Genomic DNA, 18,836 nt, shown 5'->3' on the forward strand with positions numbered 1-18,836 from the left:
GGTGTCGAGACCTGCACGTCCGGGAGCGTGTTGTACTCTTCTTCACCCAGTTGTTGAGTCGGTGGAGTGGGGGGGGGGCGGTGTATGGGCGGGGGTGGTGGTGATGGTCGCTGGTGGGCCTGCGGGTGCCAGTTCTTGAGGTAGGTGGGTAGAGGTGGGGGAAGACGGTGTAATGTCGGGGGTGGTGGTGATGGTCGCTGGGGAACCTGCAGGTGCCAAATCCCGAAGGGAGACGGTGTCCTGCTGTTGCTAACTTTCCGTTGGTTCAATTGCTCTGTTTTATTATCTTTGCTCGCGAGTCGCCAGGTGTCTTTATGATACCGCCACAAGGTTCAAGTCCAAGTAATGATCAATAACTCAATACACCAATTAGTAAGATTCAAATCAAAGCACATTTATTGTACACAGTAATCGCTACTCATGCACAAATTCTATGTTTAAGCTACTTCTACAACAGGCCTATACTTAACTTCGGACTGGCCCACCAGGTCAGGGGAACAAATGGCCTTTCGTTCGGGTTCTGAGTCTGCAGAATTCAAAGTTGGTACGGCTTGGTAGCTAGGAGCGCCTATCTCGTAGCGAGCGTTGACTTGAGACTTACTTCTTTCAGCGGTCACTGCACCGGTCACGGTTGGTCCGCGTTGCGGGGTGACCCGGGCAGGACGAAGAGAGCGAGTTGAACTTGGGGCTTAACTTTATAGTCCCCAGGGGCTTCCCGCCTTTCGGGGCGGACCCTGTACCTGGTTCTAGGTGATTGGACTTCGTTCCAATCGCTTGGTTCGATTTCTCCAATACTGGAGCGGTTCCCTGATCGATGGGCGGTCTTGAGGTGTTCGTTAACCTCTTTTGTGTTGGCTCCTGCTGGCGCCGGGGAGTCTGGCTTAGTTTTGTGTGTCCCAAATGTTGCTATTGTTCCTGGGGATTGCTCATTAGTATGTAGATGGCTGCTACATTATTATGCTGATGGTCGCTGGTATCGATGCTGTCTGGGCTTTGCAGAGTTAAATACACAGCAAACCAAATGGGAACCTCTAACTATCCTTAATACACTACACTCACTGAAACATTTCATCACTCTAACTTCCTCAACCATACAAACAAAATCATAGCAGTTTATACACATGTTTCCTGGCTTGGCAGTCCAGCTCAGGATCATACAATTGCTCATGAACATTTATTTATTTACAACAAAAACGCAAACGAATGCTCTATATTATAGATCGCGGGGGTCGGGTGTCTGGTCATATCCAAAAATAGGGGATCTGATCCTATATACCGGGGTGCGAGCGCGGGTCCCAAGCCGTTTCTCCACTGCCTGAGCAACCGACAAGAACGGGCAAGAAATGTAGTCATAGTGGGGGGTTGCCATATTGGTTCTACCTTCGAACCAGAAGGGCAGTTATGAACGGGCGGCTCTCCTTCTCCATTTTCTCAGACGCATAGTCGGCACGATGCAGCAGAGTATCGCCAATACCAATAGGGATTCTATCAAGTAGGACAGGGAGTACCAGGTTATAAACCTGTCACACCAAGATGGTGTGGTGTCGCTGGTGGCTGGGCTCTGGGTACTGTGGGGAAGTGAATCATTAACGACTGGGGGGCTTGAGGTCATGGGGTTCACGTTCGCGCTCAACCAAATGTCCATGATAACGATGAACCACGCAGAGGATGTCCTCATGGTTCTTCTTCTTTCACTTCTCTTCTCTTCTCCGGTCCTGGAGCTTCTGGAGTTCTGTGGAAACAAGCATAGTGTCTGTTACTATCTTGGTTTAACATCTCATATGATAGCCTGTCTGTCCTTTAGTGCCAATTACTCCCTTTATAATTGGTTACCATCCAAATGTTTCAGGATGTAAGTAGCATGTGGTTGGCAACCTAAGGGTTACCTGAAACAAAACTAAAACTTTTTGAACCAAAACTTTCCAAAATGAGGTGCGTATGGGCCGCGACGGGTAAGAGTTGGATGGAGTCCCCGGGTAGGACGGCGACCAATGCCGTGTGTCCCCTACCCGAGCGTAGCTGACCAGGAGGGGATTCCCAGGTAGGGCGGGTCCCAAGCCGTTTCTCCACTGCCTGAGCAACCGACAAGAACGGGCAAGAAATGTAGTCATAGTGGGGGGTTGCCATATTGGTTCTACCTTCGAACCAGAAGGGCAGTTATGAACGGGCGTCTGCCGACAGACGAGTTCCTCTGAACTGGTGTCTGGGACAAGTCTCTGTGGGCAAGTCCTCAAAGGTTCTGTTGAAAGGGCGTGGGGCTGTGGAAAAAAAAATTCCAGTCTGACATACAACATGTAACAATACAAGTACAAACAACATCAAACATGCTGCAGGTTCTATCAGAAAGAGCATCGTTTCTCCCAAGCGGTTCCTTTTGAAACATCATCGGACACCTCAGTTATCGGTTGCGAACAGGGTGGCAAAGGGGTTCTCGCTTTGGGAGTCAGACTCAAGGTCGTCATCTTCTCCCGGATGCCAAACTCTTGAATGTATCAAGGCTGCAAGGGCTGCTTGGTATGATTTCGGATCGCTCTCGTCATTCCGGACGAGTCTGTACAAATTGTCTCTGTGCCAATAGGTGGTGTCTAGCTGTGTGGGGACGGAATCGGGGTGGTCATGGTAGGTCGGTGGTCGGTGGTGGGGTTTGTTTAGGAAAGTGATCATGAAGGGATCACTTGAATCGTGGTCAGATTCGCTGGGTGTGGGTCCTGTTGCATGAGGATAGTAGGGAGGCGTGCTGTGGCTATCGTCCGAGTCACAGTCGCTGTCTCTGCTGCTGCAGTCTGTGGGTGTTCGAGGGCGGAGTGTATATTTCAGGGGTGGAGTCGAGGTTGAGTCCGTGGCTGGGCTGGACGTGTTGGGGGATGGTAGGGTTACGTTGGCTGTGCGCAGGGCGTGGTCTGCTGCGTCGAGCATGACGTGGTGTGCGTGGTTAGACTGTGTTCCATATGCCTTCATCTGGTTGATATGGAACCACGCAGTCTTTCCATTGGGGTACTTTATCTTGTAGACGAAAGGGCTTACTTTGTCCGCAATGGAGTACGGACCCGAGTACTTAGGTGACAGGAATGTGCTGGGGTTGTATACGGAGAGCATGACTTGCTGTCCTACACTGTACTCAGTCGCATGCATCGTCTTGTCGAAATAGGCCTTGCTCTGTTTCTTTCTTGTGCCCAATTTCATTGCGGCTGCTAGCTGAGCCGTTTTAACATTATCCACCAATTGCTCTACTGCTTTCTCGTGTGTGAGGGCCGTCACTTCGGGGCTGGTCAAGTCTAAACCTAATAAAAATTCTGTGCCTTTCATGGGGCGTCCGGTCATGAGAGTGTGTGGGGTGTAACCTGTGGAAGTTGAAACTGTATTGCGCAAAAACATCAGCGCAAAAGGGAGGACTGAGTACCAAGTGGTGTTGTTTTGCTGGACCATTTTTCTGAGGGTGGATTTTAGGGTCTGATTCATGCGCTCCACGATACCACTCGACTGTGGGTGGTATGCAATGTGGAATTTTTGGATAATGCCAAATATCGTGAGGACGTTCTTCATGACACGTCCCGTAAAGTGGGAACCTTGGTCGGATTCAATGCTGTGGGGGAGTCCCCATCTTGTAAACATGTGGTGGGTCAAAATCTTGGCTGTGGTCTTTGCAGTGTTCGTTCTGGATGGGAATGCTTCCACCCATTTCGCAAACGTGTCTATCACCACGAGTACATATTTATAACCATTCCTACAAGGGGGCAATGGTCCTATAAAATCAATCTGGAGGTTAGTCCAGGGGCCATTCACGGGTCGGGTGTGACTAAGCTCAGCCTTTTTGGCATATCTGTCCGGATTATTCTGGACACAGATAAGACAATTCTCGATGTAGTGATTTACATTGTCCTTTAAATCCGGCCACCAACAAAGCTGCCTGAGGTGGGCTGTAGTGGGATCGATTCCCTGATGTCCATGACCGTCATGGAACAAACAAATCAGTTGATTCCTGTCCTGTTCAGGAACCACATAAAGGGTGTCTTTTTTTTTATTAAATATTTTATTGAAAATTTTTGGTCAACCAACACAGTACATTGTGCATCCTTTACACAATATTATAACAACACAAATAACAATGACCTATTTTATAAACAAAAAATGAATAAATAATAAATAACAAAAATGAAAACTAGCCCTAATTGGCAACTGCCTTGTCACAAGTAACACTCTCCAAAAATATAATTTAACAGTCCAATATATAATTATCTGTAGCAACGACCTATACATACTATACAGTATATATTAACAACCCTGAGAGTCCTTCTGGTTCCTCCTCCCCCCCCCCCCCCCCACCCCCCCCCCCCCCCCCCCCTCACCCCGATCCTGGGCTGCTGCTGCTGCCTTCTTTTTCCCATTCCGTCTATCTTTCTGCGAGGTATTCGACGAACGGTTGCCACCGCCTGGTGAACCCTTGAGCCGACCCCCTTAGGACGAACTTAATCCGCTCTAGCTTTATAAACCCCGCCATGTCATTTATCCAGGTCTCCACCCCCGGGGGCTTGGCTTCTTTCCACATTAGCAATATCCTGCGCCGGGCTACTAGGGACGCAAAGGCCAAAACATCGGCCTCTCTCGCCTCCTGCACTCCCGGCTCTTGTGCAACCCCAAATATAGCCAACCCCCAGCTTGGTTCGACCCGGACTCCTACTACTTTTGAAAGCACCTTTGTCACCCCCATCCAAAACCCCTGTAGTGCCGGGCATGACCAAAACATATGGGTATGATTCGCTGGGCTTCTCGAGCACCTCGCACACCTATCCTCCACCCCAAAACATTTACTGAGCCGTGCTCCAGTCATATGTGCCCTGTGTAATACCTTAAACTGAATCAGGCTTACCCTGCTTAGGGCATCTGCCCACAGCCCCTCCTCGATCTCCTCCCCCAGCTCTTCTTCCCATTTCCCTTTTAGTTCATCTACCATAGTCTCCCCTTCGTCCCTCATTTCCCTATATATATCTGACACCTTACCATCCCCCACCCATGTCTTTGAGATCACTCTGTCCTGCACCTCTTGTGTCGGGAGCTGCGGGAATTCCCTCACCTGTTGCCTCGCAAAAGCCCTCAGTTGCAGATACCTGAATGCATTCCCTTGGGGCAACCCATATTTCTCGGTCAGCGCTCCCAGACTCGCGAACTTCCCATCCACAAACAGATCTTTCAGTTGCGTTATTCCTGCTCTTTGCCACATTCCATATCCCCCATCCATTCCCCCCGGGGCAAACCTATGGTTGTTTCTTATCGGGGACCCCCCCAAGGCTCCAGTCTTTCCCCTATGCCGTCTCCACTGTCCCCAAATCTTCAGTGTAGCCACCACCACCGGGCTTGTGGTGTAGTTCCTCGGTGAGAACGGCAATGGGGCTGTCACCATAGCCTGTAGGCTAGTCCCCCTACAGGACGCCCTCTCTAATCTCTTCCACGCCGCTCCCTCCTCCTCTCCCATCCACTTACTCACCATTGAAATATTAGCGGCCCAATAATACTCACTTAGGCTCGGTAGTGCCAGCCCCCCCCTATCCCTACTACGCTGTAAGAATCCCTTCCTCACTCTCGGGGTCTTCCCGGCCCACACAAAACCCATGATGCTCTTTTCAATCCTTTTAAAAAAAGCCTTCGTGATCACCACCGGGAGGCACTGAAACACAAAGAGGAATCTCGGGACGACCACCATCTTAACCGCCTGCACCCTCCCTGCCATTGACAGGGATACCATATCCCATCTCTTGAAATCCTCCTCCATCTGTTCCACCAACCGCGTTAAATTTAACCTATGCAATGTGCCCCAATTCTTAGCTATCTGGATCCCCAGGTAACGAAAGTCCCTTGTTACCTTCCTCAACGGTAGGTCCTCTATTTCTCTACTCTGCTCCCCTGGATGCACCACAAACAACTCACTTTTCCCCATGTTCAATTTATACCCTGAAAAATCCCCAAACTCCCCAAGTATCCGCATTATTTCTGGCATCCCTTCCGCCGGGTCCGCCACGTATAGTAGCAAATCGTCCGCATACAAAGATACCCGGTGCTCTTCTCCTCCCCTAAGTACTCCCCTCCACTTCTTGGAACCCCTCAACGCTATCGCCAGGGGCTCAATCGCCAGTGCAAACAATAATGGGGACAGAGGGCATCCCTGCCTTGTCCCTCTATGGAGCCGAAAATATGCAGATCCCCGTCCATTCGTGACCTCGCTCGCCACTGGGGCCCTATACAACAGCTGCACCCATCTAACATACCCCTCTCCAAAACCAAATCTCCTCAACACCTCCCACAAATAATCCCACTCCACTCTATCAAATGCTTTCTCGCCATCCATCGCCACTACTATCTCCGTTTCTCCCTCTGGTGGGGCCATCATCATTACCCCTAACAACCTCCGTATATTCGTGTTCAGCTGTCTCCCCTTCACAAACCCAGTTTGGTCCTCGTGGACCACCCCCGGGACACATTCCTCTATTCTCATTGCCATTACCTTGGCCAGGACCTTGGCATCTACATTTAGGAGGGAAATAGGTCTATAGGACCCGCATTGTAGCGGGTCCTTTTCCTTCTTTAAGAGAAGCGATATCGTTGCTTCAGACATAGTCGGGGGCAGTTGTCCCCTTTCCTTTGCCTCATTAAAGGTCCTCGTCAGTACCGGGGCGAGCAAGTCCACATATTTTCTATAGAATTCGACTGGGAATCCATCCGGTCCCGGGGCCTTTCCCGCCTGCATGCTCCTAATTCCTTTCACCACTTCTTCTACCTCGATCTGTGCTCCCAGTCCCACCCTTTCCTGCTCTTCCACCTTGGGAAATTCCAGCCGATCCAAGAAGCCCATCATTCTCTCCCTCCCATCCGGGGGTTGAGCTTCATATAATTTTTTATAAAATGTCTTGAACACTCCATTCACTCTCTCCGCTCCCCGCTCCATCTCTCCTTCCTCATCCCTCACTCCCCCTATTTCCCTCGCTGCTCCCCTTTTCCTCAATTGGTGTGCCAGCAACCTGCTCGCCTTCTCCCCATATTCATACTGTACACCCTGTGCCTTCCTCCATTGTGCCTCTGCAGTGCCTGTAGTCAGCAAGTCAAATTCTACATGTAGCCTTTGCCTTTCCCTGTACAGTCCCTCCTCCGGTGCTTCCGCATATTGTCTGTCCACCCTCAAAAGTTCTTGCAGCAACCGCTCCCGTTCCTTATTCTCCTGCTTCCCTTTATATGCCCTTATTGATATCAGCTCCCCTCTAACCACCGCCTTCAACGCCTCCCAGACCACTCCCACCTGGACCTCCCCATTATCATTGAGTTCCAAGTACTTTTCAATGCACCCCCTCACCCTTAGACACACCCCCTCATCTGCCATTAGTCCCATGTCCATTCTCCAGGGTGGGCGCCCTCCTGTTTCCTCCCCTATCTCCAAGTCCACCCAGTGTGGAGCGTGATCCGAAATGGCTATAGCCGTATACTCCGTTCCCCTCACCTTCGGGATCAATGCCCTACCCAGCACAAAAAAGTCTATTCGCGAGTAGACTTTATGGACATAGGAGAAAAATGAGAACTCCTTACTCCTAGGTCTGCTAAATCTCCACGGGTCTACACCTCCCATCTGCTCCATAAAATCTTTAAGTACCTTGGCTGCTGCCGGCCTCCTTCCAGTCCTGGACTTCGACCTATCCAGCCCTGGTTCCAACACCGTATTAAAATCTCCCCCCATTATCAGCTTTCCCATCTCTAGGTCCGGAATGCGTCCTAGCATCCGCCTCATAAAATTGGCATCATCCCAGTTCGGGGCATATACGTTTACCAAAACCACCGTCTCCCCCTGTAGTTTGCCACTCACCATCACGTATCTGCCCCCGTTATCCGCCACTATAGTCTTTGCCTCGAACATTACCCGCTTCCCCACTAATATAGCCACCCCCCTGTTTTTCGCACCTAGCCCCGAATGGAACACCTTCATGTGTGGTCAGAGCATTTTTAAACCTCTCGTAGGGTGCTGGATAGTTTCCTTTTAAAATCTCCCTGAGATTGCTGTCCTGCTTCTGGGCCTGCACTAAATCCTCGATCTTAGTCTGCGCGTCCTGAACTGCATTCACTGGTGTGCTTTCGGGGGGTGTCCAAAAATATCCGTGTCTGGAACCTGCTTTAGCCAGTGCGTCGGCTTTTACATTTCCAGGGGGGGAGGAACGATGGTGACTTTGAACTTTGACTATCCCAAAAGTCCTGTTCTGTGCTCTCTCTAAGATGTGACGGAGCAATGGGGCTGAGGGGAGGGGTTTTCCGTCTGCGGAAACAAATCCTCTTGCTTTCCACAGGGGTAGGAATTCCGTAAGGCTGTTGCAGACATAGAGACTGTCCGAGTATATGTCTGCTGGGCTGGGGAAGGAATCTGGGTGTTCCACTATATACGCGATGGCCGCATGTTCTGCTGCCTGCGCGCCTAAGTGTCCTGGAAGTTTTATTACTATTTCTTCTAGGGCGCGTCCCTGCGCATCCTCGACATAAATACCGCAACCTGTTATGCGCTTCCCATCCAATATTGTGGAAGATCCATCCACATATATCTTTATGGGCTCGCACGTGTCTGTGTGCTTGGGGCTCTGGGTTGAACAACCTATCTTTCTGGGGGGTGTTTTCGCAATAAAGGGGCCTGTGTTGTGGTGTGGAGAGATAATTTCACATTCATGGGGAGTTCCGGAGTACTGTAGGTTGTCGGCTAAAAAAGTGTAGGTCTTTGTCCATTTCACAGTAATGTCCCATCCCTGCAAGAAAAGGGTCCATCTGGCTGCTCTAATTTGATTGACTGTACCGTGCTTGAGTCGTCCGTCCAGTAAAAGTTGGGTGGGGGTGTGTTCGGTGAGGATTGTGATGGGGTTCAGTCCGGTAATGTACGAAAAATACTGAATTGCCCAAAATACTGCGAGCAGGAGCCTCTCACAGGCTGAAAATCCCTGCTCCACAGCATCTAAAACTCTGGAGGCATAAGCCACGGGCCTTAACTGTTCGTGCCGTTCCTGAAGGAGCACGGCCGAAAGGGTGCGGTCAGTGCTTGCTACCTCTATCGCGCAGGGGGAAAGCGGGTCTGGAACTTGTAATGCAGGGGCTGCTATGAGTGCCTGTTTTAAAGAGTCCACAGCATCCGTATGCTGCAGAAGCCATTCCCAGGGGGCTCCTTTCTTTAGGAGGTCTGAGAGGGGTGCTGCCTTGCTGGCGAAACCGTCAATGTGGTTTCGGCAGTAGCCAACCAGTCCTAAAAGCGACCGGAGGGCTGAAACGTTCTGGGGAAGGGGCAATTTAGCAATCGAGTCAATCCTTTTATGCTCGATCTCGCGTTTACCGTGCGTGATAATTGTACCCAAATATATCACCTTGTCTTCCAAAATCTGGGCCTTTTTGGGGTTAACTTTACAACCAATTGAATGTAAGAATTCCAGGAGTTCGGACAGAAGCTCGATGTGCTCTTCTTTGGTGTCTGTCTGCAGTAGTAGGTCATCTACGTACTGGACCAGACATTCGGGGTGAGAAAAGTTGGCTGAACCATTTGCCAGCTGTCGGTGGAAAATGGAGGGGGAGTTGTGGAATCCTTGTGGAAGGCATGTCCACGTGTACTGTTGGTTGTGAAAAGTGAAGGCAAATTTGTACTGGCACGCCTTTGCCAATGGAATGGACCAGAATCTATTACTGATGTCCAAAACCGTAAAGTATCGGGAATTGAGTCCCTGCTTGAGCATGGTCTCGGGACTTGTGGCTACTGTGGGGGCTGCTGCGGAGGTGATTTTGTTGAGTTCCCGGTAATCGATGGTCAGTCGCCATGATCCATCGGGCTTTCTCACTGGCCAAATCGGGGCATTATTAGTGGAGGCTACTGATCTAAGTATGCCCTGCTCTAACAAGCTTTCGATTAATTTTAAGATTTCTCCCTCTGCCTCTTGGGGAAATCCATACTACTTTTGGGGTCTAGGGTCAGGTCCTGTGATTTGTACGGAACCAGTCATCCGTCCACAGTCGTGTTTGTGGGTCGCGAATGCTGTCCTGTTCTTTTGCAGAACTGCCCTAACCTGCTTGTCCGTGCTAAGCGTGGTCGGGTTGAACCAAAATTTGCCTACTGCGATAATTTTGTTGGCGTATTCTCCTATGTTGAGCGTTGCGGGGGCTCTTGCAGATTTTGCCATTTTCCAGACACACTGGTTGACTGGATCAAATGAAAGATTGTGGGAATTCATGAAGTCGATTCCCAGAATGTGTTCTGCTGTGTGGGGCAGGTCAACTAAAACCACGGGGTGCTTGGTGGTGATGGTGCCAATTTGAATGGGTACAGGGGCTGTGATGTGTCCCTGCTGTGAGTGGCCTGTAAAGCCGCTGAGGGTGTCCTTTTGAAACAGGGTGGAGGAATTTATTGTGGTGCCACGTGTCCTTTTGAAACAGGGTGGAGGAATTTATTGTGGTGCGGGACCCTCCTGTGTCCCATAGAAATTCGAGTGAATAGGGTGGTCGCTGGTATCAATGCTGTCTGGGCTTTGCAGAGTTAAATACACAGCAAACCTGCACCTGCTGGTTTCTGCCTGTGTTGGCTGAATTTCCCTTCAGCCTTTGCCGTTCGCCATTTTAAATTGGGAGTTGGCCAATTTAGGTGGCTACACTGTCGCCCGTCCTGATGTGCCACGTAGGCATATTGTGGATTGGCATGGAGGAGCAGGACCTTCTCGACGAGGGGATCTGATATATGGCTCTGTGCATGCTTCCGGAGGAGGACGGGCCGTGGGACTGTCAGCCAGGACGGGAGCGAGACCCCAGAGGTGGACTTCCTGGGGAAGGCAAACATACGCTCGTGAGGAGTCTCGTTGGTGGCAGTACACAGGAGCGACTGGATGGAGTGGAGCGCATCGGAGAGTACCTCCTGTCAGCGGGAGACTGGGAGACCTCTAGACCATAGGGCCAGGAGGACGGCCTTCCAGACCATCTTGTTCTCCCTCCCCACCTGTCCGTTGCCCCGGGGGTTGTAGCTGGTCGTCCTGCTGGAGGCGATGCCCTTGCTGAGCAGGAACTGACGCAATTCGTCGCTCATGAAGGAGGAACCCCGATCGCCAAGGATGTAGCTGGGGAACCCGAACAAGGTGAAAAGACTGTGCCTGGCCTTGATGATGGTGGCAGAGGTCATGTCAGGGCATGGGATGGCAAAGGGGAATCTTGAGTACTCGTCAACAATGTTGAGGAAGGATCGACTTCCGGTTGCGGCGATGACCAGCTAAGCCGCACGTTTCGGCGGCTCCAGCTCCAACGGACCATCGGGCTCTTTTAAGAGCCCCAACAGGAAATTTTCGCGCGACGAAACCCGGTGTGGGGTGAGTGAATAGGGAGTCCCCCCCCCAACGAAAGAGGAAAATATCGTCAGCGGCGGCTGCAGCGCGAGAAATCCTCGACGATAGGGACAGAAAGGAAAAAGAAACAAGATGGCGGCGGAGAAAGCCCAGGCGACATGGGGGCCCGATCAAGACGAATTCCTAAGACGGTGTGTGGAGCTACTAAAGAAGGAGGTGCTGACCCCGATGCTACAGGCAATTGAGGGTCTTAAGGAGGCACAAAGGACCCAGGAGACAGAGCTCTGCGTGGTGGAGCAGAAGGTGACGAATAATGAGGACGAGATCCTGGGCCTGGCGGTCAAAACACAGACGCACGAGGCGCTCCACAAAAAGTGCATTGAAAGGATTGAGGCCCTAGAAAACAGAGCACGAAGGAAGAACCTTCGGATTCTGGGTCTCCCTGAGGGAGTGGAAGGAGCGGACTGCGGGGCTTATGTGAGCACGATGCTAAGTTCGCTGATGGGAGCTGAGGCCCCTTCGGGCCCCTTAGAAGTGGAGGGGGCTCATCGGATCCCGGCGAGGAGACCAAAAGCGGGAGAACCACCTTGGGTGACAATCGTGCGATTTCACCGCTTTAAAGATAGAGAAGTGGTTCTGAGATGGGCCAAAAAGGTACGGAGTAGCAGATGGGAGAATGCAGTTGTACGGGTGTACCAGGATTGGAGTGCGGAGGTGGCGAGAAGGACGGCGAGTTTTAACCGAGCCAAGGAGGTGTTACACAAGAAGAAGGTGAAGTTCAGGATGCTGCAGCCGGCACGACTATGGGTCACGTACCAGGAGAGACATCACTATTTCGAAACGGCGGAAGAAGCATGGACCTTTATTAAAGATGAGAAATTGGATCGGAACTGAGGGACTGATATTGCAGGGAAATGTTACTGTCGATGTAAATAGAGAAGTAAATTGGGAAGGGGGGGACACTAAGAAATGTGGGCGCCGGTGTGGGGGGGGAAAGAAGGGACATGTGCGGATGATGAGGAATGGGAGTGGGATGGGAAAGGGAGCTGCGCCACAAGAGGCGGGTCAGCTATAGAGATGTTCCCGCGCCAGAAAGATAATGGTGGGAAGATAGGCACAAGGTAGATGGGAGTTCCCCTCACAGGGGGGTCGAGGAGTGAGCAGGAGTAGCCGGGGTCAGTTGAAGTCAGCTGACTTGCGGAAGTAATATGGGGGGAGCAATCACGCTAGAGGGGGATCTAGCGGGGGGGGGGGGGGGGGGGGGGGGGAGGGGATAACTGGGATGCTGCTGCGGAAATCAAAGAGGAACTGGCTAAAGAATGGGTGGTCGGGGCTGGAATGCGACACCTGGGGATCGAGTGGGAGCGCGGAAGCGGGACTTGGGACTGGCCTAGAGAAGGTGATGGCTAGTCGACACGGGAAGGGGGCAGGTAGCCCCCTAGTGAGGCTGATCACGTGGAACGTGAGAGGCCTAAATGGACCGATTAAAAGGGCCCGAGTGCTCGCGCACTTGAAAGGACTAAGGGCAGACGTGGTTATGCTCCAGGAGACGCACCTGAAGGTGGCGGACCAAGTTAGGTTAAGGAAAGGATGGGTGGGACAGGTGTTCCATTCAGGGCTAGATGCAAAGAATAGAGGGGTGGCCATACTGGTTGGGAAACGGGTAGCATTCGAAGCAAGGGGCATTGTAGCAGATAGTGGAGGCAGATATGTAATGGTGAGTGGCAGGCTGGAGGGAATGGAGGTTGTGTTGGTTAACGTATATGCCCCGAATTGGGACGATGCGGGATTTATGAGGCGGATGTTGGGACGTATACCGGACCTGGAGGTAGGAATCTTGATATTGGGAGGAGACTTCAACACAGTGCTGGACCCAGGGTTAGATAGATCCAGATCTAAGACCGGATGAAGGCCGGCAGCGGCCAAGGTGCTTAAGGGGTTTATGGACCAAATGGGGGGAGTGGATCCATGGCAATTTCTTAGACCGAGGGCCATGGAGTTCTCCTTCTTCTCCCATGTTCATAAGGTGTACTCCCGGATAGATCTTTTTGTTTTGGGAAGGTTGTTGATCTCGAGGGTGGAAGAAGTTGAGTATTCAGCCATAGCTATTTCGGATCATGTCCCACATTGGGTGGACCTGGAACTAGGAGAGGAGAGGGAACAGCGAGCACTCTGGCGATTAGATGTGGGATTGTTGGCGGATGAGGGAGTTTGTGGAAGAGTGCGGGGATGTATCGAGAGGTACCTGGAGGCCAATGACGACGGGGAGGTCCGAGTGGGAGTGGTATGGGAAGCACTAAAAGCGGTGGTCAAAGGAGAGCTGATCTCCATCAGGGCCCACAAAGGGAAAACAGAGGCCAAGGAAAGGGAAAGACTACTGGGGGAGATCTTAAGGGTGGACAGTGAATTTGCGGAGACCCCGGAGGAAGGACTGTACATGGAGAGACGACGACTCCAGACGGAGTTCGACCTTCTGACCACCAGGAGGGCGGAGGTGCTGTGGAGGAAGGCACAGGGGGTGAGGTATGAGTATGGGGAAAAAGCTAGTCGCCTGTTGGCTCATCAGCTGCGAAAGAGGACAGCGGCGAGGGAGATAGGGGGAATTAGAGACGAAAAGGGAGCTACGGTGCGGAGAGCAGGGAAGATAAACGAGGTGTTTAAGACCTTCTACGAAGGACTGTATAGGTCCGAACCCCCGGAGGGAAAAGAGGAGATGCGGCAGTTCCTGGATCAATTGAGGTTCCCGAGGGTGGAGGAGCAGGAGATGGAAGGCCTGGGGGCACCAATTGGGGTGGACGAGGTTATTAAGGGGCTGGGGAATATGCAGGCAGGGAAGGCTCCGGGACCAGATGGGTTCCCGGTGGAATTTTATAGAAAATATGTGGACCTGCTGGCCCGCTGCTGGTGAGGACTTTTAACGAGGCCAGGGAAGGAGGGACTCTACCCCCGACAATGTCGGAGGCGACGATATCGCTAATTTTGAAGCGGGATAAAGATCCGCTGCAGTGCGGGTCCTGTAGACCTATCTCACTATTGAATGTGGACGCCAAATTGCTAGCAAAGGTGCTGGCATCGAGGATAGAGGACTGTGTCCCGGGGGTGGTGCACGAAGACCAGACAGGGTTCGTAAACGGGAGACAACTAAATGTCAATGTGCGACGGCTATTAGGGGTGATAATGATGCCCCCAGTAGAGGGGGAGGCAGAGATAGTGGCGGCAATGGATGCAGAGAAGGCATTTGACAGGGTGGAATGGGAGTACTTATGGGAGGCGCTAAGGAGGTTCGGGTTCGGGAACGGGTTTATTAGCTGGGTCAAACTTCTTTATGGGGCCCCAACGGCAAGTGTGGTCACAGGTCGGCAAAGATCGGAGTATTTCCGACTATACAGGGGAACAAGGCAGGGATGCCCGCTATCTCCAATACTGTTCGCGTTGGCAATTGAACCACTGGCCATGGCGCTGAGAGACTCCAGGAAATGGAGAGGGGTGATTAGAGGGGGAGAGGAAAACCGAGTGTCACTCTACGCGGATGACTTACTACTGTATGTGACGGACCCAGTGGGGGGGATGACAGAGGTCATGCAGATATTGAGGGAGTTTGGAGGTTTCTCGGGATATAGGCTTAACATGGGGAAGAGTGAACTTTTCGTGATACACCCTGGGGACCAGAGTAGAGGGATAGAAGGCCTGCCTCTAAGGAAAGTGGAAAGAAACTTCCAATACCTGGGGATTCAGATCGCCAGGAGCTGGGGAACCTTGCACAGACTTAAACTGACACGATTGGTAGAACAAATGGAAGAGGACTTCAAGAGGTGGGACATGCAGCCACTGTCATTGGCGGGCAGAGTGCAGGCAATTAAGATGATGGTCCTCCCGAGGTTCCTATTTGTGTTCCAATGTCTCCCTATACTAATTACTAAGGCCTTTTTTTAAAAAATAGAGAGGAGCACCACGAGCTTCGTGTGGGCAGGGAAAGTCCCGAGGGTAAGGAGGGGGTTCCTACAACGTAGCAGAGACAGAGGGGGACTGGCGCTGCCGAATTTGGGCGACTACTATTGGGCCGCCAATGTGGCGATGATCCGTAAGTGGATGATGGAGGGAGAGGGAGCTGCGTGGAAAAGACTGGAGAGAAAGTCCTGTAAAGGGACGAGTCTAGAGGCGTTGGTGACGGCGCCACTACCGCTCTCACCAAAAAATTTTACCACAAACCCAGTGGTGGCGGCAACATTAAATATCTGGGGACAATGGAGGTGACAGAGAGGTGTGCTGGGAGCCCTGGTGGGGTCCCCAATCAGGAACAACCATAGGTTTGCCCCAGGGAAGATGGATGGAGGATTCCAGAGCTGGCACCAGTTGGGAATTAGGAGGGTGGGAGATTTATTTATAGACGGGACGTTTGCGAGCTTGGGAGCGTTGGAGGAAAAGTATAAGCTGCCCCGGGGAAACTTTTTTAGGTATATGCAGGTGAGGGCGTTCACAAGACAACAGGTGAGGGAATTTCCATTGCTCCCGACACAGGGGATCCAGGATAGAATGCTCTCGGGGGTGTGGGTCGGAGAGGGCAAGGTGTCAGAGATATACCGAGAGATGAGAGAAGAGGGGGAGGAGCTGATGGGCGAACTAAAAGGAAAGTGGGAAGAAGAGCTCGGGGAGGAGATAGAGGAGGGTATGTGGGCTGATGCCCTAAGCAGGGTAAATTCCTCTTCATCGTGCGCCAGGCTTAGCCTGATTCAATTTAAGGTGCTACATAGAGCACACATAACGGGAGAAAGGTTGAGCAGGTTCTTCGGAGTGGAGGACAAGTGTGGGAGGTGCGGCGGAAGCCCAGCAAACCACACACATATGTTTTGGTTGTATCAGGCACTGGAGGGGTATTGGAGGGGAGTGACGGAAGTGATTTCGAAGGTGGTGAAGGTCCGGGTCAAACCAGGCTGGGGGTTAGCTTTATTTGGAGTTGCGGATGAGCCGGGAGTGCAGGAGGCGAAAGAGGCCGACGTTGTGGCCTTTGCGTCCCTAGTAGCCCGGCGTAGGATTTTACTCATGTGGAAGGAAGCGAAACCCCCCGGACTGGAGGCCTGGATAAACAATATGGCGGGGTTCATAAAACTGGAGCAGATGAAGTTTGCGCTGAGAGGATCGGCTCAAGGGTTCACCAGGCGGTGGCAGCCATTCCTCGACTACCTAGGGGAACGTGAGAGGGAAGATAGATGACCAGCAGCACCAACCCAGGGGGGAGGGGGGGGGGGAGAAAGTTTTATTTTATGTTAAATGATTAGTTTACCATGTTGGTTAGTTACTTGTTATTAGACTGTGGTTACTATGTTACATGTACTGTTAAATTTTCTTTTTCTTATGTTTGATGTGTAAGGGGAAAAAAATTGTGATCGAAAAATTTTTAATAAAATATATTTTTATAAAAAACAATGTTGAGGAAGTACACGTTACGATCAGTGGTGGGGGGGCCCTTTGAATTCGATGCTGAGGCGCACAAAGGGGCGAGAGGCCTTTACCAGGTGTGCTCTGTCTGGCCGATAGAAGTGCGATTTGCACTTTGCGCAGACCTGGCAGTCCCTGGTCACGGTCCCGACCTCCTCGATGGAGTGCAAAAAAACGGGTGACCCCCAGGTGACAGAGGTCATTGTGGAGGGCCCGGGATAGGGCATCTGGGGGCTCATTGAGCTTCCCAGGTCGATACAAGATATCGTAGTTGTAGGTGGAGAGCTCGATCCTCCACCTCAGAATCTTGTCATTCTTGATCTTGCCCCGCTGTGTGTTATTGAACATGAAGGCAACCGACCATTGGTCAGTGAGGAGAGTGAATTGCCTGCCGGCCAGGTAATGCCTCCGATGTCACACAGCTTCTACAATGGCTTGTGCTTCCTTTTCGACGAAGGAGTGTCGAATTTCGGAGGCATGGAGGGTACGGGAGAAGAAAGCCAGGGGCCTGCCCGCCTGGTTGAGGGTTGCGGCCAGCGCAAAGTCCGATGCATCACTCTCCACCTGGAACAGAATGAACTCGTCCACAGCATGCATCGCGGCTTTGGCAATATCTGCCTTGATGCGGTTGAAGGCCAGGCAGGCCTTAGCCGTCAGGGGAAAAACGGTGGATTTGATAAGCGGACGGGCCTTGTCCGCATAATTGGGGACCCACTGGGCATAGTAGGAGAAGAACCCCAGGCATCTCTTCAGGGCCTTGGGGCAGTGGGGGAGGGGGAGTTCCAGGAGGGGGCGCATGCGGTCAGGGTCAGGCCCTAGGACTCCGTTTTCCACAACGTAGCCAAGGATGGCTCGGCGGGTTGTGCGGAAAATGCATTTTTCCTGATTGTAAGTGAGGTTCAGGAGTCCAGCGGTGTGGAGGAAGTGTCGGAGGTTTTCGTCATGGTCCTGCTGGTCATGGCCGCAGATAGTGACATTATCTAAGCACGGGAACGTGGCCCGCAGCCCGTACTGGTCAACCATTCGGTCCATTTCTCGTTGAAAGACGGAGACCCCATTGGTGACGCCGAAGGGATTCCTGAGGAAGTGGTAGAGGCGGCCATCTGCCTCAAAGGCAAGGTATTGGCGGTCCTCCGGGGGGGATAGGGAGCTGGTGGTACGTGGACTTCAAGTCAACTGTGGAGAAGACTCGATACTGCGCAATCTGATTGACCATGTCAGATTTGCGGGAGAGGCGGTATGCATCGAGCTGCGTGTACCGGTTGATGGTCTGATTGTAGTCGATGACCATCCGGTGCTTTTCCCCAGTCTCGACGACCACCACTTGGGCTCTCCAGAGGCTGTTACTAGCCTCAATGATCCCCTCTCGTAGGAGTCGCTGGTCCTCCGACCTGATAAAGGTCCTATCCCGGACACTGTATCGCCTGCTCCTAGTAGCGACAGGCTTACAGTCCGGGGTGAGGTTAGCGAAGAGCGAGGGTGGGCGACCTTAAGGGTCGCGAGGCTACAGACGGTGAGGGGGGGGGGGGGGCAGGGGTCTGCTGAACTTTACGGTGTGCGAGTACTCGTGCCCTCTTTATCGGCCCGTTCAGCCCTCTCACATTCCACGTGATCAACTGGGTTGGGGGGCTTTTTACCTCCCCCCCTTGTCGATTAGCCATCCCCTTTTTCCAGCTCCTCACCCGGTTCCCACGCAGCTGTGTCCCCCCCAGGCGGTGCCCCCCCGCCCACCCCACCCCATTCCGGCCCCCCGCTCTCCCCAGCAGCAGCAAACCAGTAACTCCCCCCTCCCACCCCCCCCCCTGCTAGATCCCCCACTAGCGTAGTTACACCCCCCATGTTGCTCCCAGAAGTCAGCAAACTCTGGCCGACCTCGGCTTCCCCCCGTGACCTCGGCTCGCACCGTGCGACGCCCCCTCCTTCCTGCTTCCCTATTCCCGCCATGATTATCATAGCGCGGGAACAAAGCCCGCGCTTCCCTTTGGCCCCGCCCCCCATGGCCAACGCCCCATCTCCTCCACCTCCCTTCCTCCCTCCACCACCACCTGTGGAAGAGAGAAAAGTTACCGCATCGCAGGA

At 52.4% G+C, this 18,836-nt stretch overlaps 1 protein-coding gene and 1 long non-coding RNA gene across 5 annotated transcripts in view; one reads left to right on the forward strand and one right to left on the reverse strand.

The window, feature by feature from the left end:
• LOC140392662 (pleckstrin homology domain-containing family G member 5-like) overlaps positions 1-18,836 on the forward strand; it is a 337,052-nt gene that overhangs the window by 92,603 nt on the left and 225,613 nt on the right. The gene's annotated exons all lie outside the window — the stretch shown is intronic.
• The window catches only part of LOC140392664 (uncharacterized), a 70,654-nt gene continuing 53,230 nt past the window's right edge, over positions 1,413-18,836 (reverse strand). The window contains exon 3 of the long non-coding RNA XR_011935409.1: positions 1,413-1,732. This is a non-coding gene — a long non-coding RNA (uncharacterized lncRNA). The remainder of the gene's footprint in view (positions 1,733-18,836) is intronic.

Source organism: Scyliorhinus torazame, chromosome 16 (genome assembly GCF_047496885.1).
Source record: "Scyliorhinus torazame isolate Kashiwa2021f chromosome 16, sScyTor2.1, whole genome shotgun sequence".
Taxonomy (NCBI): domain Eukaryota; kingdom Metazoa; phylum Chordata; class Chondrichthyes; order Carcharhiniformes; family Scyliorhinidae; genus Scyliorhinus; species Scyliorhinus torazame.